Source organism: Amblyraja radiata, chromosome 12, assembly GCF_010909765.2.
Source record: "Amblyraja radiata isolate CabotCenter1 chromosome 12, sAmbRad1.1.pri, whole genome shotgun sequence".
Taxonomy (NCBI): Eukaryota; Metazoa; Chordata; class Chondrichthyes; order Rajiformes; family Rajidae; genus Amblyraja; species Amblyraja radiata.
The window spans coordinates 31,421,965-31,441,955 of record NC_045967.1 but is presented as its reverse complement, the minus strand read 5'-3'; the positions used below and the strand labels follow the sequence as shown (position 1 = coordinate 31,441,955).

Genomic DNA, 19,991 nt, shown 5'->3' with positions numbered 1-19,991 from the left:
ACAGCTTTGAGTATGGTTTCTTTCTTCTGTCCTTGCCTTGTCCCTTCTATTATATGTAGTTAATGTGTCCAAACATAGAAGGTCAGATCTATGAAGTGTTGCCCTCTCTCTGATTGTAAGGGATTTCCTTTGAAGAAAAATAAGAATTCCTATGGGAAATGAAAGTTCCCAGAAATATTTGGGCATATCAATGATGTAGAATTCCCCCTTTTTAAAAGTTACTGGTTGCATGACATTAATTCAATTCATGGTACCTTTAAATTGGCTGTGCAGACATGCACATTAAAATATTGGTTACAAACAATTAGCTGAATTAAGAAGTAATTAACTCAAATTTTGGCTAATGTTTTAAAAATGTAACCAAGCATGATTTAAAGATAGGAGAGTATCAGGTTATCGTAAATGCAGGAATGTCATAAATATTGTTTTAAATAAAAAGGTTATTTTGCAATCAGTTATGTTGAAAAATGATCGTTAAGCATAATAGTTCCTATTGATAACAGTTTCTTTAAGGTTAATGAATGAACTGGTCTAACTTCACGATGTTGTGGAGCGGCCCTGTGTTTGAATGTACACAAATCCCCCTCAGTAAGTGCTCTGCCTTTCACAGTGCCTTTCTCGACCTAAAACGTCACCCATTCCTTCTCTGCAGAGATGCTACCTGTACTGTTGAGTTATTCCAGCATTTTATGTCTGTCATCAGAGTAAACCAGCATCTGCAATTCCTTGCCACACTAACAGTTTATATCCTTCCTCCAAATGCTAGCTATAGTCCATTCTTCCTGCCAGCAGAATCTCTTCCATTTTCATAGTTGGAGGAATTCAGGCCACAAAGTGCACACAAAACTCTGCATGCTCACCTGATAATTCATTCAAAAATCATTGCTGGTATTGCAACTACTTTATCTGCTATACATTTCCAAACTACCCTAATGCTTATTAGAAGATAGGGCATTGACCTCTTTCATAATTATATTCTTCTTAGGATGTTAAAGATGTTTTTTAGATTGTTTCGCACTTGCAGCTATATCCAATTCAAATGTTCTCCTGATGCTCCGACCTAAAAATACAACTGCATCATCTCTGACATAAGGTTCATTAACAAATGTTAAACTTTAATTTAACAAATTTCTAAAAGTTGTATTTATAACAAAGTTGTAAGAGCTGTAGCATGTTCAGCAAAATCAAACTTCATTGATTAGTTCTTATCCTACTTTCTATCACAAAACATAATGTGAATCATTCTCATATGAGCAATATGTTCGAGTTTGCAAAGATGTCACTCGTAATGTATATTTCTGCATTTCTAGATGCATCATGAAGCAGTATTAGAGCAAGAACAGAATTGTGGGGCACAGAGGATACATGGGTGAAGGATCTATCTACAACTGCAGGGGGATAACAATGTTATTAAAGCTTCTAAAGCTAAAGAGTGCAGAGAAGATTAACAGGGGTTTTGCCAGGACCTGAGGGGCTGAACTATAGGGAGAGGTTGGGCAGGCTAGGACTTTATTCCTTGGAATGCAGAAGGCCGAGGACAAATAGGACGAGCTGAGGTGGGACATCTTAATTGGCATTAGACAACTTGAGCAGAAGGGCCTGTTTCCATGCTGTTGTAATCTATGACTCCATGAGTTCAGAGTTGATGTACAAGAAATAACGCATTGCTTTGTTTTGAAATGTGTTCAAATTTTCAAATGCTGAAAAAATAACATAACCTGGATAGGCCTGGATAGTGCAAGGCCTGGATAGAGAAAAGCCTGGATAGAATGGATGTGCAGAGAATATTTCCACTAGTGGGTCTAGGATCAGAGGTCATTGCCTCAGAATTAAAGAACGTTCCTTTAGGAATGAGATGAGGAGGAATTTCTTTAGTCAGAGGATGGTGAATCTTTGGAATTCATTGCCACCGTAGGCTGTGGAGGCCAAATCAATGGATATTTTTAAGGCAGAGATAGATAGATTTTTGATTAGTACTGGTGTCAGGGGTTAAGGAGCTGTCCCACTGCGGCGACCTAATCCGCGAGTTCAGACGAGTTTGTCCTTGACACATACTCGCAGCATGGTCAACACGAGGTCCTAGGAGGTCTTTCTAACTCTCCTTCATGCTCAAGAGTAGTCCCCGCATACTCGAGGACTCAGCTCGGTTGCGGCGTATTTTTCACCATGTTGAAAAATGCCCGCAAGTAAAAAAAGTTTAAAAGAATAATCGATACTTTTTATACTCGTAGGTTTAGTTGAAGTAGGTCGCAGTAGGTCGGCATGTTATTTGTAGGTAATCGAGGGTAGTCGAAGGTAATCGAAGGTTGTCAAAGGTAGTCGTAGATAGTCTTCAACATAGTCGAAGGGAGGTCGAAGGAGATCGAAGGAGGTCGTCTTCACTCTCCACTATTCGGTGTCCAATTTTCCCGAAGCTAGTCGAGGCTAGTCGAAGCTAGTCTTCAACATAGTCGAAGGAGGTCTTCTACATAGTCGATGGAGGTCTTCAACATGACATTTTTTCAAACTCTCCTAAACTCTTCTAGACTCGCCAATTAGGTTGCCGCAGTAGGACAGCACCTTTATGGAGAGAAGGCAGGAGAATGAGGGAAATGTAGATCAGCCATGATTGAAGGGCGGAGTAGACTTGATGGGCCATTCAGCCCAAATTCTGCTCCTATCGCTGATTTATTTAACTGCGACATTATCTAAAAATGAATTACCATAGGAAAAACTGTGTAAAATTCAATAATTCACAAAAGGATTTATAACAATATTTACAGATGCTTTTGTAAAATTACAGCAAAAAAAATAAACTGCCTAAATGTATCTTATTCATTTTAAATAGATAGTTCTGCATGACTTTATTTACACAAATTGTGTGTGCAATCAAAAGTTTCAGTTTGGGTCGAGGGGAAATAAAGAGAATGTATAATACTTGGCAGAATGTTAAGGTTTAAGGCTTAATATTACATCCATGATATTGTTTGTTCTCATCATTAGTGATGATGGTTCAACTGGTGATATGGTCACATAGCCTAGAGATTGTATTTTTGCTATATCCTGGTTTTTTTCAGTTTCATTTCATTCATTTTCCTGTTTGAACATGATTCTGATAGTCCTACAAATATCTCAGGGGCACCGAAGTATGAACTTCAAAACAAAGATACAGCAAATAATTAGTAATTTGTTTAATATTAAATTTTACACGGATGACGTTCGGTGAATTTAAATGGTAAAATTGTTGTGATGGATGCTGTCCCTTTGCTCAGCATGTCCTTCAGGCCAGATTCAAAAGTTTCACATCATTAAATCCTGTCTTTTGCTGAAAAATAATCTAAAACTTCCATCACAATTGGATGGCGACCACATAATTCAGTAGTGAAGTTAATCACAATGTATTGCAGAATCTATCTTTAAAAATTGACTATGCTTCCCCAATGTCAAAGGCTTGAATTTATTCTGCAGTAGATATTTTTTGTACTGACTACATTATCTTTCAACAGACCAAAGCTAATATGTAATTCCAACAAAGGAACATAACATTTGGCAGTAAAACCTAGATGGACATTAACTGGTTAATTCTGATAAGGTACAAGCTTGAAATTTGCTTGCATTACAACTTAGAAATAAAATTTAGTAAACTAAACCTACCATAACCCTAAAGCATAGTGAATTTCTTGCCCTTGACTGATTACAACTATATATTATTTGTTAATTTAAATTCCTGCCTATAGGTTGCTTTGGAGGTCACCTGATAATATTTAGAGTTCAAATGTGTAAAGCTATTTAAGAAAGTTAAAAACAAAATCCAGTGCTGATTTTCATACATTTAGGGCTAATTCCCAAACTGCTAATAATCCACATGTGACCCAGTGATTTTTAAATTGATACCAGTTATATACCACACATGTACTAATTGAAAATCAACTTTAAAATAGCTGTTTTTCAAACAACAGCAATAATTAACCAATCTAACTACAATTATATTCTTACACCTGAAATCTGACCGCACAAATGCTCAATATTTGTTCTTCATATGATTTAAGAAAGCATTAATTTTAAATAATACATTTTAGTTGATAGAACTCTAGGTCAGCTCAGATCACAGGTCTTTTATTGGGAAATAAATATACAATATATTCTGTCACACTCTAAAGTATATATTAACTAGTTACTGTACTGGAAACAAACACATTTTGATGAGCTGGAGAAACTCAGCGGGTGCAGCAGCATCCTTCGCTCCATAGATGCTGCTGCACCCGCTGAGTTTCTCCAGCTTTTTTGTGTACCTTCGATTTTCCAGCATCTGCAGTTCCTTCTTAAACATTTTGATGAGCATTGCCTTCACAAAATAGATCAATGAACTCGAAAATAAAGAATTTGTTCTATTGTAAAGAGAAGAATCTTCAACAATATTCAGAATATTGTTGAAGATTGTTGAAGGGGTCACAGCTTAAGGATAAGGGGGAAATCCTGTAAACCGAGATGAGAAGCACTTTTTTCACACAGAGAGTGGTGAATCTCTGGAACTCCCTGCCACAGAGGGTAGTCGAGGCCAGTTCATTGGCTATATTTAAGAGGGAGTTAGATGTGGCCCTGGTGGCTAAGGGGATCAGAGGGTATGGAGAGAAGGCAGGTACGGGATACTGAGTTGGATGATCAGCCATGATCATATTGAATGGCGGTGCAGGCTCGAAGGGCCGAATGGCCTACTCCTGCACCTAATTTCTATGTTTCTATGTTTCTAATATACATAAAACAAAAACACCTCTTTGTGGAAAAAGGAATTTTGGAAAATATTAAAACACATTAAAAAAAATCCTCAGAGATGAGGATGGATTTACAAATATCATTCTTGTGAGAAACACTGTATTTTTCTTTCATGTCCTTATTGACCTATTGATGCATATGCTTCGCTTCAATAATGAACAGTGGAGACTAGATTGCTTCATGCATTTTAAACAAATGGCTTTCCTTTCAGCCAAGAAGCCATCCTCACAGTTTTTCTCTGTGACATATTCCAATGCAAACTTCAGTATTGTGTTAAAAGATATATGACAATAAATTTAGGAATTAGTATTTCAGCTATGGTCTTTACATTGCCATCTTCAGTTTTTAGTGTTTAGTTTTAGGGATACAGCTTGGAAACAGGCCCTTCCGGCCACCAAGTTTGCACAGACCAGCGATCCCCGCACACTAACTACACACTAGGGACCATTTACAATTTGCCAATTTGCCAATTAGCCTACAGACCTGTTCGTCTTTGGATTGTGGAAACCGGAAATCCCGGAGAAAACCCACACAGGTCACAGGGAGAACGTACAAACTCCATACAGGCAGCACCCATAGTCAGGATCGAATCTGGGTCTCAGGCATTGTAAGTCAGCAACTCTACTGCTGCGCCACCATGCCGCTCAAACTTGTGATGTCAGAATAGAGAATTTTACATAGGCTGTGGTGGACAGTGAATGAAATATTTCATTCTCTGTTAAATGTTTTAGAAAAAGTAAAATATCAACAGTGTACAGAAAGAAGGAAAGGTTGAATTATTTCATACCTGGCATTTATAATTCATCACTGGTTGGTCTTCACCAGGTACAGATATAATTGTAAAATAAAATCAACTTTAAAACTCTTAATTTAGTACGTGGAATAAAACAAATGAATAAAAATAAAAATGACATTATTTCAGATGTGTGGTACTATAATCTTATTAGGTTATACTACCAGAGTACTGACTAAAGATATGTTCATAACTGAATATAAAACAATAAAAGATGCTGACTGTGCCCAAAGTTGCCTTTATATTGCCCTGGAGCTTGGTGGGAAATGACAGCAGTTCTCACTGGATAATTGACATTAACTATAATCTCATATCTGACACTAAGTTCAAACTCAAATGAGTAGCAGTGTTCTATCTTTCAGGGGAGACAGATAAATTACAGATGGCATCTCAAAGCACATAATAATAATTATTATTATTATAATAATAATAATAATAATAATAATAATAATAATAATAATAATAATAATAATAATAATAATAATAATAATATCTTTTATTGTCATTGCACATAAGCGCAAGAGATTTGGTATGCAGCTTCCATCCGATGTTATAACATAAATAACTAATAACATTTAGATTTAGATACCCCGAGAACATGGATTGTAAAAAGAACAGTAAAATAGTCAAAACAGTTCAAACAGACTAAAGTGGTCTTTGCATTGTCCTTTCCTCATACTACTGAATATAGATGTCTGATTGTTAGAGATTGTTGGCGGGTGCAGTACACTGGTGGGAATGTGAAGCATTTACTGCTGCTTGTAGCTAGAAGTGCAGTCGGAGATGAGATCAGAGTATGAAACTACTAATGTTGACCTTGCATGCAAAGTCATTGAACATTTTGAAACATCATATCCCGTTATCATTCCTTGCAATCATATTAACAACTTCCTGCAACTATGAATTCAGCATGAAGCTGGACAACCCCTTCATCTCTCCTTGTTACTCATTGAGCCTGCTTTACAGTCTGAGGTCAGGTCCTGAACCAATATGTTATCTGTCCACAGACGTTGCTGACCCACTGAGTTCCGCCAGCACTTTGTATTTTGCTTAAGATTCCAGAATCTGCAGGTTCTGTGTCTCTATTCTACTGCTTATCTTATCTCCTGCTGTCTTTTATCAATGGCTGGCAGCTGAAAGAAGTACTTGCTGCTCTTCTTCAAGGAACACAGGTTGTCATGGCGTCATAAAACCCTAGAATTGTTCAAGAGATGCAGGTTGTCATGGCGTCATAAAACCCTAGAATTGTTCAAGAGATGCAGGTTGTCATGGCGTCATAAAACACTAGAATTGTACAGCATGGAAATGGGCCCTTCAATGCTGACCCCCCATCTATACTAATCCCATTTTCCCTGCATTAGGTCTGTTCGTTTTAAGTCTTCCGTAAATATGTGGCTGTCTATGTGCCTCTTAAACGTAGCATTTGCATCCGATTTCACACCTCCACAGGCAGCATCTTCCACATATCAATCTCTCTGTGCAAAATATATTGCCCTTCAGATACTCTTTAAAACTCCTACCTCCCACCTTAAAACTGCGCCCTTGTTTTTGATATCCCTACTGTTGGAAAAGATTTTGATGTTCTACCTTATTAATGCTTCTCAAAATCTTGTATATTTTTTTTAATCACATAACCCCTCAGCCCCTTTCTCTCTAGGACAAACAAGTCCAGCCTATCCAACCTCTCCATGCAACTGAAATCCTCCAATCCAGGTGATATCCTGGTGAAACTCCCCTACACGCTCTCTAATCTTCAATCCACAGAAGTCAGTTTAGACTGGTGTTGATCATGATTATCTTTGGCTGTTGCTACAATTATGTTAATGTAACTGTAGCACATGCAGTCAATTCAGGGTAGAACTGCCATTGTAATCCCAGCCCAATGACTTTAGACTTTAGAGATACAGTGCAGAAACAGGCCCTTCGGCTGACTGCGTCCATGCCGACCAGCGATCACACCCTACACTAACATTATCCTACATACTAGGGACAAATTTATTACTTAACAAAGCTACGTCTTTGGATTGTGGGAGGAATCCAGAGCATCGGGAGAAAACCCATGCAGTCACAGGGAGCCCATTCAAACTCCGTACAGACAGCAACCTTACTCCAGAACGAACCCAGGTCTCTGGCACTGTCAGACAGCAACTTTACCACTGCACCACAGTACCGCCGGCCCAAAGTTTCCAATACTATTCCTTAACTGTTAACTAGAATATGCAACGGGCTAGCAGGACACTCAGTTGCATGAGATGGATTAGGCTGAAGTTTAAGCAGGCCCATTGCAATCTTTTCAAGGGCATAGCGTTATGCGCAATAACAAATTATTTTGCCTCCAGTGGCTACAAACCAATATAAAATAAAACACACTTCTTTCTCTAAGACTCAGCAAAACCCCTCTCCCAGAAGATAAATCAAATCCATGGTACTTTGTGCAGGCAGACTACTTGCTGGATGTTGAATTATAAATGGGCCAGAATTTGTAGACTGTGGAAAAATACGTTGTCTTCCGCTCTGCTAAAATTATTTAAAGCGTAAAATACTCATCAGTTGCTTTGCCCACCTCAGGTTGCAGGCAGCCTCCTCACCTACAACTGAGCTGCAGACCCCGTACCTTTTCTTTATTCTTCGTATGGAATTCCATTTCTGAATTATTGACCTTCAGTACCATTATTGAATACTGAAGCTTAATCCCTCCAGACACAATCACAATGTTTAAGAAACATTTGAACAGGTACATGCATAGGTACATGGATAGGACAGATTTAGAGGGATATGGTCCCAACACAGGTAGGTGGGACTAGAGTAGACAGGACATGTTGGCCAGTGTGGGCCTGTTTCCACGCCTGTTTCCACGCTGTAAGACTCTATGACTATCTATGACAATGGTGGAATAATTTTCACCTGAAGCCCCAAAAAGTGACATTATGGTAGCAAGAATCAGGAGAGAATTTCACACTCACATTAAAACTCATGAATAATTATCAGGCATCTCTTTTATTTACCAGTGAGCACCATTGCCTAATACAAAAGGTATAAAAATAAATATGACCAATCTAGTTTGTGCTGAGATTCATGGTTACCAACATTTTCAATCTAATCTGATGTGTGCATTTGGACGACAGAGAGGCACAATTTTGAAGGTTTCAGGTTGATTCTGAAAATTCGATTATTTACCCCACCAGGCCTGAGGATAAAGAAAACAATTAATGATTATGTTGACACACGCTTTTGGGGGAAAAAGATGAGATTAAAATCAGACTTGAAGGTTACAATGATAAGAATGGAGAGACAAAATCAAATAGTCCATGGAACACAATGCCTTCTGTGCTGATAGCACCATGGGATTATTATCTAAGAAAACAAGATGCTAAGGAACAATAATAGGGGTTGCAAGGTTAATAAGTATTCTACAGATTGGTGTGATTGCGTCAGAAGATAGAGCAAATTTTTACACAACTCTGCATCATAAGAAGAAATAAACAGTTGACAATGCATGATTAGTTTTATTTTTCAGCGTCTGGGAAAATAGCTTGATGGTTAAAATAGGATTTCAAAACTTGCATTTATGAAACAGAAAATGTGGGGAATTCAGATATTGCATTATTTATATCCTTGATAAATGTCCCCCCCCCCCCCCCCCCCCCCCCCCCTCCCCCTCCCCCCCCCCCTCCCCCTTTATTTGAACGTATTTAAATAGTGCTGGGTTTAAGCAGACAGGATACAATCATAAGAGTGATCGAATATACATACATTCTTAATCAAATAATATTTCCAGAATGGTGAGCGGTGAAATGAACTCATTTTGCAACACAGAATATAGCTTTAAGGCAATTCTGCAAATTGTCATACAAAATAACAAATACATTCATCAGGCAGAATAGCAACACTATTTGCTGTCCATTTCAGAACAATTGCCTTAAGATTTTGAAGTAGGCAAATTATCATTTTTTGCATATTTATAACAGTATTTGACCTAGCAATCTGAGAATAATCAATATTTTACACTCTGTTCTGTGTCTTGGGACTGTTAAGAACTGTTTAGTTAGCTAATTAGTGCTGGGGCAAGTCATCATGCTGTTGTGCCAGTAGATTGACACTAAAGAGCCTTCAAAGTCAGCAAGACAGGACCTTAACTTTCTCCGCTTGGCTAACCTGCATTTTGTCTAAGATGCCCTCTTGGTAAATCATTTTAAACTCATGCAAGAATGACTCATGATAATTAGGCCCCTTGCTGACAATTGAATTGGCTGCTGATGCACATTAGAGACATTGCAATGTTTGGCAGGTCTGCAATACGGGGTAACAAGCTCTCTAAATGGTGACCAGCTGGGCAGAATTTATGGAAATTATGATCACTATTCAAAGCTCTCCAGCTTTTCCAGTTTGCATGCTGATTGGAATTGACTGACTGCTGTTTGAAGAGAGACTTTGATATGTCTGGAGATTTTATGATGCATTTGCTAAAGCCTCACAACAACAAGATGTGTTTTCTAGAATGTCCTTGAGCATTTCACTTAAAGAAAAATGGGATCTGTGCTAGGATGTACCAGTATATCCTATTGGAGATAGCTTAGAGTCATCAGGCATTAGGAGGCTAGTTATGGTTATTATGTTTTGATTGCCTTTGACCTGGAAGAGGAATGGGAAATTAACTGGTCAAGTAGAACAATACTAAATGTTGGTGGGGAAAAGGACAGGAGGGATACAAGAATGAAGTTTTAAACAGAGTCCCTATTCACCAGGATCTTTAGATTACTCCTAAAACTCACATTCCTAATTTCGCAGTGTAATGAGATTGATATAGAGATATGTGGGCTCATGGAAGAATGACAAACCTTGTTCTGTAACCTATGGCATCCAATGGTACACTTAAAGCGCTTTTTCACGGGGCGACTTGACGCAAGATGTAACCAGAGTGAAGTGGTCGTGGTCTAGCACGATATCACACGATATAACGGGGGGTAGATAAAGAGTTCCCACGGTACTCGGCATTTCTGTTATTTGTGCGAGTGACTTGTCCGTCTCCCGAGCTTTCCCGTTAAATCTTGAATGAACATTGTGAACTGTAAAATCATCACGTGGCACAAATGATGTCACTTTTTTTTCACACACTATAAATATCCTCCCTTGGTTGAATTGGCTCATTTGGAGACATGTTTTACTGTGTATGTGGGAGACACAGATGGACTGAGCACAGTACCTCGGTCTTACTGTGTGTGGGAGAGGGGGATAAAGAGACGTACACTCACAGAGGCAGAGTCTCTCAGCCTGTGTAAGAGGGAGGGAGGGAGAGAGAGAGAGACACACACACAAGGTGGATGTGAAATCTCACCTGCCTGTTTCAGTGACAGACACCCGCCGCCAGTAAATGAAGACACCCCCATCTGTCTCCCCCTCCTCTCCCTCGACTCCCCCACCTTTCCCTCCCAACTCCAGTCCCGTCCCGACCCCCTGGGAAACTGAAGGGAGCAACAATCAACTGCTGCCTGCCCGCTGATATGACAATAAAGGCTACTTTACTTTACTTTATTTTACTGAGTTAAAGAGTTCCCACGGTAGACTGTAAAACTGGGACCCTGGTTCTGGACTCGCCCAACATCGGGAACATTCTTCCTGCATCTAGCCTGTCCAATCCCGTAGATACTGATTAGACCGGTATCTATTTATTTACTTTATTAATGATTTCAATTAAATATTGGGAACATCAGGCCGCAAACGTTATTTCTTGAGTGTTAGTGCTGGACTTTGACTCGACCTTCCTAGTTAGCCGGCGCCTGAGACTGAGCCAAGCAATGTCCAGACCTGACTTCAACACAAAGTGATGGAGGAACTCAAAGGGTCAGGCTCGTCCGACGCTCTGTGTTTTGCTCGTGATTCCTGCATCTGCAGTTCCTCGTGTCTACAGACCAGAGTTGCCACTTGACTCCAAGATGACCATCACAGAGCATACGGAAGATAGACACGAAATGCTGGAGTAACACAGCGGGACGGGCAGCATCTCTGGAGAGAAGGAATGTGTGACGTTTCGGTTCGAGACCCTTCTTCAGAGTCTCGTCCCGAAACATCACCCATTCCTTTTATCCAGATGCTGCCCGTCCAGTATTTTATGTCTGTCTCCAGTATTACTGTGTCTATCATCGGCACAAACCAACATCTACAGTTCTTTCCGACACATTAGAGGATACCGTCTCGCCATCACTCGGATTACTCGCTTCATTTCCATAACGTTGCCACCTCTCTTTACTTTGCTTACTGAAGCCTGATCCTTGTCACACCCAGTGCTCTATCGCCCAGCCTCTCATCTTTCAATCGGGTTCGGCCAGGAAGGAACTGCAGATGCTGGATTAAAACGAAGATAGACACAACATGTAGCTCAGCAGGACAGGCAGCATATCAGAAGGGTCTCGACCCGAAATGTCACCCATTCCTTCTCCCCAGAGATGCTGCCTGTTGCGCTGAGTTCCTCCATTTTGTGTCTACCTTGGGTTTATCCAGGATCTCCCCGTTGATGTCCTAACTCGCATTGGTTTGTTATTATTGTCTCATATCGAGAACCAGCAGATACAGGTTTAGGTTCAGGGGGAATGATTTAATGAGAGCCTAAGGGGTAACTATTTTACGCAAAGGGTGGTGGGTGTATGGAATGAGCTATCCGTTAAGGTAGTTGAGGCAGGTACTGTCGCAATGTTTAAGACGCATTAGACTGAAGCATGGATAGGATAGGTTTAGATGGTTATGGGCCAAACGCGGGCAAGTGGGACTTGTGTAGATGGGACATATTGGTCGGTGTGGGCAAGTTGGGTCGAAGGGCCTATTTCTACGCTGTATGATTCTATGCAGGGAATAAACTTTTGTTTGCGTGCTATACAATCATGTCAGATAATGCTATACATGAATATAACCAAGCCACGTACAGTCTGAAGAAGGGCCTCGACCCGAAACGTCACCCGTTCCTTCTCTTTAGAGATGCTGCATGTCCCGTTGAGTTACTCCAGCATTTTGAACCATCAAGTTACTCCAGCATTCTCTTTAAACCGGCATCTGCTGTTCCTTCCGACACATGCACAAGAACACCAGGTAGAGCGAAGAGGAAAATACCAGAGTTCAGAATATATGTTTTCAGGACAGTTCCAGGGGGAAAAAGTCCAATGTCCGCATTGAGATAGGTTGGTAGGTCGGGTCAGTGCCCAAACGAATGGAAGGAAGAACCGTTCTGAAGCCGGATAAGAATAGGTGGTCGGCGCGGACTCGGTGGGCCGAAGGGCCTGTTTCCGCGCTATATCTCTAAAATCTGAAGTTAGGTAATGTCTAAAGGAACTGCAGATGCTGGTTAAGGGCACAAAAGGACACAAAATGTTGGTGTAACTCAGCAGGTAAGTCAGATCTGGGAAGAAAAACATAAAAAGCTGGAGTAAGTCAGCGGGTCAGGCAGCATCTCTGGAGAAAAAGAATAGGTGGCGATTCGAATCGGAACTCTTCTTCAGACATCCTAATCGGAATTGAGTCTGAAGATGTGTCTCGTCCCGAAACATCACCTATTTTTCTCCAGAGATGCTGCTTGACTCGCTGAGTTACTCCAGCTTTTTGTGTCTGTCTTCGGTTTAAACCAGCATGTGCAGTTCACTCCTTACACGGGTCTCTGAAGAACATTGATTGGTAGCGTTCCGGACCCTGCTTCGGAAAGGCATCGATCGTTAGTCGGCGAGGACTCCGAGCTGTATCTCTCAAAGAAGTACATGTGAAAAATTTCTCACGGACCATAAAAATGTGGGAGCTTTCAGTAAAGTCCCTTTTAAAGTCCCTTTTAAAGATTATAAATATTTTCATGAATCTCATTAACATAACTCATGAATAAGTTGATGTCCATATGCGGATGCAAATCTTTATTTTTTAAATTCAATCCCACAGAAGACAATTTTTACTCACCGTCTGTCCCCAGCTTCTGGGTTCACCGTTCGCAGGAGTTCCCACGGTAACCGCAAGAGTTATTACGGATATCGCACGGATATCGCACTGGCCACTACGTTCATATAATGTTGCAATGCTCAACCACAAGTGTACAAGTCACTCTTGGAGAAATTCAAACTTGCTTGAATTTTCTCCCGAGTCACCAAGTTACACGATTACCTGCCGTTAGCGCCACGGTGGTCCACGGTGGTCCACGAATGCCGTACTGTTATCGCACGAGGTTCCCACGATGTTAAACTCTGGTTAACTCTTGCGTCAAGTCGCCCCGTGAAAAAGGCCTATTACTGTTTAGGCAGCTCTCAGGATGCCTCAAGTCATTGTAGTCCCTTGTTTGCTTTCACCAACAAGAGAGAGGTCCTGACCTGCCATCTACCTCATTGGAGATCCTTGGACTACCTTTAATCTGACTTTACTAGACTGTATCTTGCACTAAACAGTATGCCCTTTATCCTGTAGCTGTACACTGTGGAGAAATTGATTATAATCACGTACCATCTTTACGCTGCCTGGATAGCATGCACCAAAAAAGCTTTTCACTGAACCTCGTTACATGTGACAATAGACTAAACTAAAAAAAGCTTTGCTTCCATTGTGATTCTATGCAGCAGTAACTCATTTGCAGCAAATAATTTTAGCATTAAAACACCAACTGTAATACTGAAGGCTGTTTTAGCATCTAAGAGTGTTGGAGGATGGATATAGAATGGATTAGATAGGTTCAGTTAATCATTTCAATTTCCCCATCTGCACTGCAAAGTGTTTTATTGCACTGATTCATAGGGGAAGAAACCTATAATTTCCTATACAGTTAGAGAAAGACTTGCTAAAAATAGTTGTCGATTGGGTGGGCCTGAAAATTCAGCAGTAAATTTAAAAAGCCTGAAAATGAGATGGATAGACATAAACAAATATACAATGGCAGCTCTGCTCTGCTAAATGCAATTGTAATTGAAGAATGGAAGCTGCTAATTATCCTGAATTTGCAAAGAAACCAGCTATTATCTATTTAAATTTTTTATCACCTCCCCCAAGCTCTACAATGTCTGGTGTTCAGAACAATGTAAGCATTAGTCCGGATGATTGATACGGTTTTTTTTTAGAATGAGGCCTATCAATATGCAGTAAGTAATTTGCGGCTGCAATAGCTCCAGGATACCATTGTGACGTGTTTTCTCCTCATCTGCATTACTTTATGCAACCCTAACATTCTTGAAAGGGCACACACCTAGCCTGATTCTGTTACTCTAAATCCACATTGCCTTCCTTCATCCAGAGTACTGGGACTCTTGCAGGCAGGTACGGAACACGCTATCAAAATATGGAGGGGACCGGGGGACAGGAGGGACACCATTTTTTGGCGGCCACGCCCGCATGCGCACACTCACACACACTCACACACACATGCACGAGGCTTCTGAGGCTCAATCTAGCGCTAAATGCAGCTCAACTCTGCCTGTCTCGCCAGGTTAACCTACAAGCCCTGACTGGACTGACGGGACCAGCGTTGCTTCTCCGCGCTGGCCATATTTCCCGCAAGCCCAGGCAGGTTAAGCTGGCGGGACAGGCAGAGTTGAGCTGGGTTTAGCGCTGCTTCTTTGCGCTGGCTGTGGGCCTGGGGGTACAGCTCGGGGCTGATTCCCGACCTCTCTGGCCACCCGTGGGGGGCACTCGGATGAGGACGGGACAGCGCCGGAGAGCCGGCCGGAGAGCCGGCCGGGATCGATCCTGGCTGCGGATGAGGCGCAGGTCTGTGTCACGTCTCCCTCCTCCAATCACCGCACTCTATCCTCAGTCCCACCCCGCCCCACTCCTCCCTCCTCCAATCATCGCGCTGAATCATCGTGTCCGGCCCCCATTGCCTGCTGACCAACATCTCTCTCGTCCAATCGGCGCCCTTGATCAGCAGTCCCACCTCCACTGTCTCGCGGAAAGCGGAGATTTAAAAATCCGGATGACATAAACTTGGGGGGGATGTCCCCCACCTCTCAAAACATGGGGGGGACATGTCCCATATGCCACCCCCCCCCCCAGGTTTTCCACCCCTGCTTGCAGGAACTTACAAAGGTGCTCCATACGACATATAAAACAAATTCCAGTGGCCTTCCAGCTAGACTGCAACACAGCATCTTTCCATAGTAACAGTATCAGGTAAAACACTAGTTAAAACTGTTAATATGTAATACTGATAATTTAACTGAATCCAGGGTAGAATAATTAATTACTTGCTGCATGAATTGTCCCACTCTACTCCAAAGACACTGTTGTGGCGCCTGCTGGCGCACGCAGGTATCGAACCCGGCGTTCGGAAGCCGCGGTCACATGACTTTTGAGGGACTGCTGTTTTCGCACTGTTTTATTTTCACGTGGCAGTTGTGTGCTGACCACCGTTGTGGCCGGATGTGTTTGTATGGCGAGTGTAAGTTGTGGCTAGAAGTGCACCGGACCATTGCGTATCATCCGGAGTCGAACGGTTCGGTTGAGCGTTTCCTCAGACACCTCAAGTTGGCGTTGAAGGCTCGGCTCACCGGCCCCGATTGGATTGACCAGTTGCGCTGGGTTCACCTGGGCATCAGAACTACGCCTAAGGAAGACCTTGACGCCTCCTCGGCCGAGCTGGTTTATGGCTCGGTTTTGCGGGTACCTGGGGATTTTCAGCCCGTCACCCGTGCTCAGGAGGTCCCGGCTTCGGCGGTGCTAGCTGACCTTCGCGAACGAGCGTGCGCTTTGGTCCCGGTTCCCACTTCCCGACACGGGTCGTCTGCAGTGCATGTGTTACGGGATTGTGCTTATGTTTTCCTTCGTAGGGATGCTCACCGCTCGCCGTTACAGCGGGTGTACGAAGGTCCGTACAGGGTGCTGAGGACTGGTACCTCAACGTTCACGTTGGACATGGGTGGCAGGGAGGAGTTCGTCTCCGTCAGTCGCCTTAAGCCAGCCCACGTCGACAAGGATAGCCCGGTGGCGGTGGCCAGTCCGCGGTGTGGAGGGCACCCGCCGGCCGTTTTGCCGCCCTCTGCACCTGTTACCCCCGGTTATGTTTCACTGGCCCCCTCTGTTACGCCCGTCCCTCGTTCGCGTTTGGCGCGTCCGTCCGGTTCTGTTTTGCCGGCCCCTACTGTTATGCTCGCCCCGGACTACGCGTTCCGGTCGAACCGTCTGGTTACCTGTGCGTTTCCGTACCGCAGATTCTGGGGGGGCCATGTAGCCGTGCCTATTGGCGCACACAGGTATCGAACCCGGCGTTCAGAACCGCGGTCACATGACTCGGGAGGAGCTGCTGTTTTCACGCGGTTTTGTTTTCGCGCAGCAGTTGTGTTTGTAAGGACCTGTGAACTAATAAGTATTTTGCGAAATAAATAAATTGATAAAACTTAGTTGTCGTTCTTGCGACAGCCAAAATACCATAAAATCCAAGCAAATAGCAATAGGTCTGACAATTAAGCAATTTATTACAAAGTGGAGAGGACATAAATGGAAGGTACACAAAATTGCTGGGGAAACTCAGCGGGTGCAGCAGCATCTATGGAGCGAAGGAAATAGGCGACGTTTCGGGCCGAAACCCTTCTTCAGACTGATGGGGGGTGGGAGAAAGAAGGAAAAGGGGAGGAGGGGGAGGAGCCCGAGGGCGGGCGGATGGGAGGGTGGGAGGAGACAGCTAGAGGGTTAAGGAAGGGGATGAGACAGCAAGGGCTAGCAAAATTGGGAGAATTCAATGTTAATGCCATACGGACGCAAGGTCCCCAGACGGAATATGAGGTGCTGTTCCTCCAATTTCCGCTGTTGCTCACTCTGGCAATGGACATAAATGGAGCCAGTTTAGCACTAAAAAGGAACAGCATAAATGGCAGGTTACCAACCAATTGCCAAATGTATTCATGTGACAAAGGTCATAATTATCAAAAATAAATTCAAAGCTGCTCGATGATGATGCATATTTTCTGTTTACACTAATGTTTGCTATGACAATTAGTGACTGTTATTTGGTTTTAATGCTTCACATAGTGGCAGTAAGAACTCCCTAACATTATCTGGTGATGTAAGATATATCAGTAAAATAATTTATTTACTGAGTTGAAATTTTAATTTTATCTTAGTGGATTAAATATTTTACCTTTGCCACTTTTTTAAATTAAAATTTTAAAAAGTGGTAAATATCGTGGTTAAAATTAGGTTTATTGTCATGCGTACCAATAGATTAAACTAAAAAAAGCTTTGCTTCCAAGGTACAGTGAAGAGACTTGTTTTGCTTGCCAGTCTATCAAATCCGATGACACAAAACAAAGACAATGTAGCCAAACTCAAGTATATAGAGCAAAGGGAATGATACGGAGATCTCAGCATTGCAGTACAGCAGTTCCAAAGACAATGCTCAATTATTAAACGTAAAAACTTCATCATTTTCTTTGTTTAAAAGCAGCTATCAAATCAAGGATATATGGAGAATTGGAAGTCGTTTTTTTGTGTAAATGAGGACATTGTTTAAAGCCTGTTTAATGCACAAAAGGGTTTTAGAGGCAAGTAATATTTTCGAACTTACAGTGAATTTCAATGTTCAAATATATCATGTGCATTAAAAATACTTCCACTGTGAAAATGCACTATAAAATAATGAACTAATTTTTCAAAACATTTCACAAAAACTACATGCAAATTTAGCTTTGAACTTGCAAGTAATTAGTTATTTTTATACTTGTTTTAGTACAGTATGTACAGAATGCTTAACTGTGTGATATATGAATACATTCTTCTGGTAGCTAATATATGGTATTATTTGTTGAAATGAGAATCAGCATAGAATCAATAAAGGATAAGGTTATTGGCAATTTTACACCTCTGACTTATTTTTTTTAATTCCCAATGGTTTCCAAGATCAATCTGGGGCAGGATAAAAATACAATCCTTCTAGGCTATGCTACCTCACAATGCATCCACTATTGTTAATCACATAGGTACACTTTTCCAGTTCATAGATTCTATTTTCATGTTTCCCTTTGAACAGGATTAGTGTAAGTGGATGGATGAAGGATACGTAGCCCAGCCAAGAAAGAGTGCCTTTCATCTTGTTCCAGATTGTTCTCCTTATGGTAAAAAAAGATCATTTGGCCAACCGCAACTAAATTGGCTATCAAGGCAATCACACAATTCCATTTCCCCTTTCCCCCTGGCCTCCATTGTCACTTACACTGGGCCAATCAACCTTTCTGCCTGACTTTAAGATGTGGTAGGAAACAAGAGTATTTGGGCAAACCCACACGGTCATAGGGAGGGTATGCAAACTCAGCAGGTCAGGATCAATTCTGGGTCCATAAAACTGTGAGGCAGCATCTCTACCATCTGTTTCACTGTGCCACTATGAAAAATGTCCTTTAGAGAATATGTACTTTGCTACCGTGTGACCCAATTTACAGCAATTTTTCATGATTCATATTTATGAAAATATTGTGATTAAGACGCATGATATCTTGTTAAATTCATCCCATTTTTTTCTTTGCATCCCATAAATTGTGGGTGTGTGTGTGTGTGTGTGTGTGTGTGTGTGTGTGTGTGTGTGTGTGTGTGTGTGTGTGTGTGTGCGTATATATGTGCATACAACATTCATAGCCGATAACATCCAAGTTGCTGCAACGATTACCTTGCATCATCATTTAATAAGAAAAATATTCAAAACTTGAGTTCACTTATAACATTACAGATGTAATAGATCAAGCATGATACTGGAGAAACAAATGTTAATTGAGATTTCAAGGCAAGAAATAAATGATTCTCAAACTATTGTTCTATTTTGTCCTCGTATTGTTTGCCTTCAATTATAAATATACCAGAAAATGCTGACAACTGAAATATCTTTATAATTTCCATCCTATGCCGGAATTCTGATTTGGGTTGCTGAAAATGGGAACAGGATGTTCACACAAAATAGAGACAAAATGCCCATAAATTAACTTGACAATATCGTTGAATTGTGATAAACACATGGCACCTTGCCAAGATTTCTTACGCTTTGATCATGGCTTCTACAAGCTATGAATATTAGCTGCAGCATTTCATGATACTGTTCTGCAATACTTTAGCCATTGCAATAAAAATGTTAATAAGAGACACAAGAGACTACAGATGCTGGAATCTTGAGGAACAAAAGGGATTGACTTCGGGAGCTCCAAGCCGCAGGAGCTCTGATTGCCCCCATGTGGGAGCTTCAATCGCTGGTTGCGGGAGCTTCGAATGCCCCGTCTGCGGATGGTTTGACTGTCCCGACCGCGGGGAAAAAAGGAGGGAAAATATAAGACTTTATTGCCTTCCATCACAGTGCGCTGTTGTGGATGTTTATGTTAATTTTTATGTAGTTGTGTGCCTTGCTGCTTTTTTGGTTTGACTGAAAGGCAAATCAGATTCATCGTATGTTCTTACATACTTGGCTAATATTTTTTTTGTATCTTGTATCTTGTATCTTTAAGTTGAGGGGCGAAAGATTTAC

At 41.5% G+C, this 19,991-nt stretch overlaps 1 protein-coding gene and 1 long non-coding RNA gene across 2 annotated transcripts in view; one reads left to right on the top strand and one right to left on the bottom strand.

Annotated features, from left to right (window-relative positions):
- Window positions 1-19,991, top strand: part of klhl4 (kelch like family member 4) — a 131,891-nt gene that overhangs the window by 60,513 nt on the left and 51,387 nt on the right. The gene's annotated exons all lie outside the window — the stretch shown is intronic.
- On the bottom strand, window positions 1,555-14,078 carry LOC116979016. Its single transcript, XR_004413616.1, has 4 exons — window positions 14,067-14,078; window positions 13,219-13,222; window positions 11,783-11,791; window positions 1,555-1,626 (listed from the first exon to the last, which is right to left on the bottom strand). It is a non-coding gene; the product is annotated as an uncharacterized LOC116979016 (long non-coding RNA).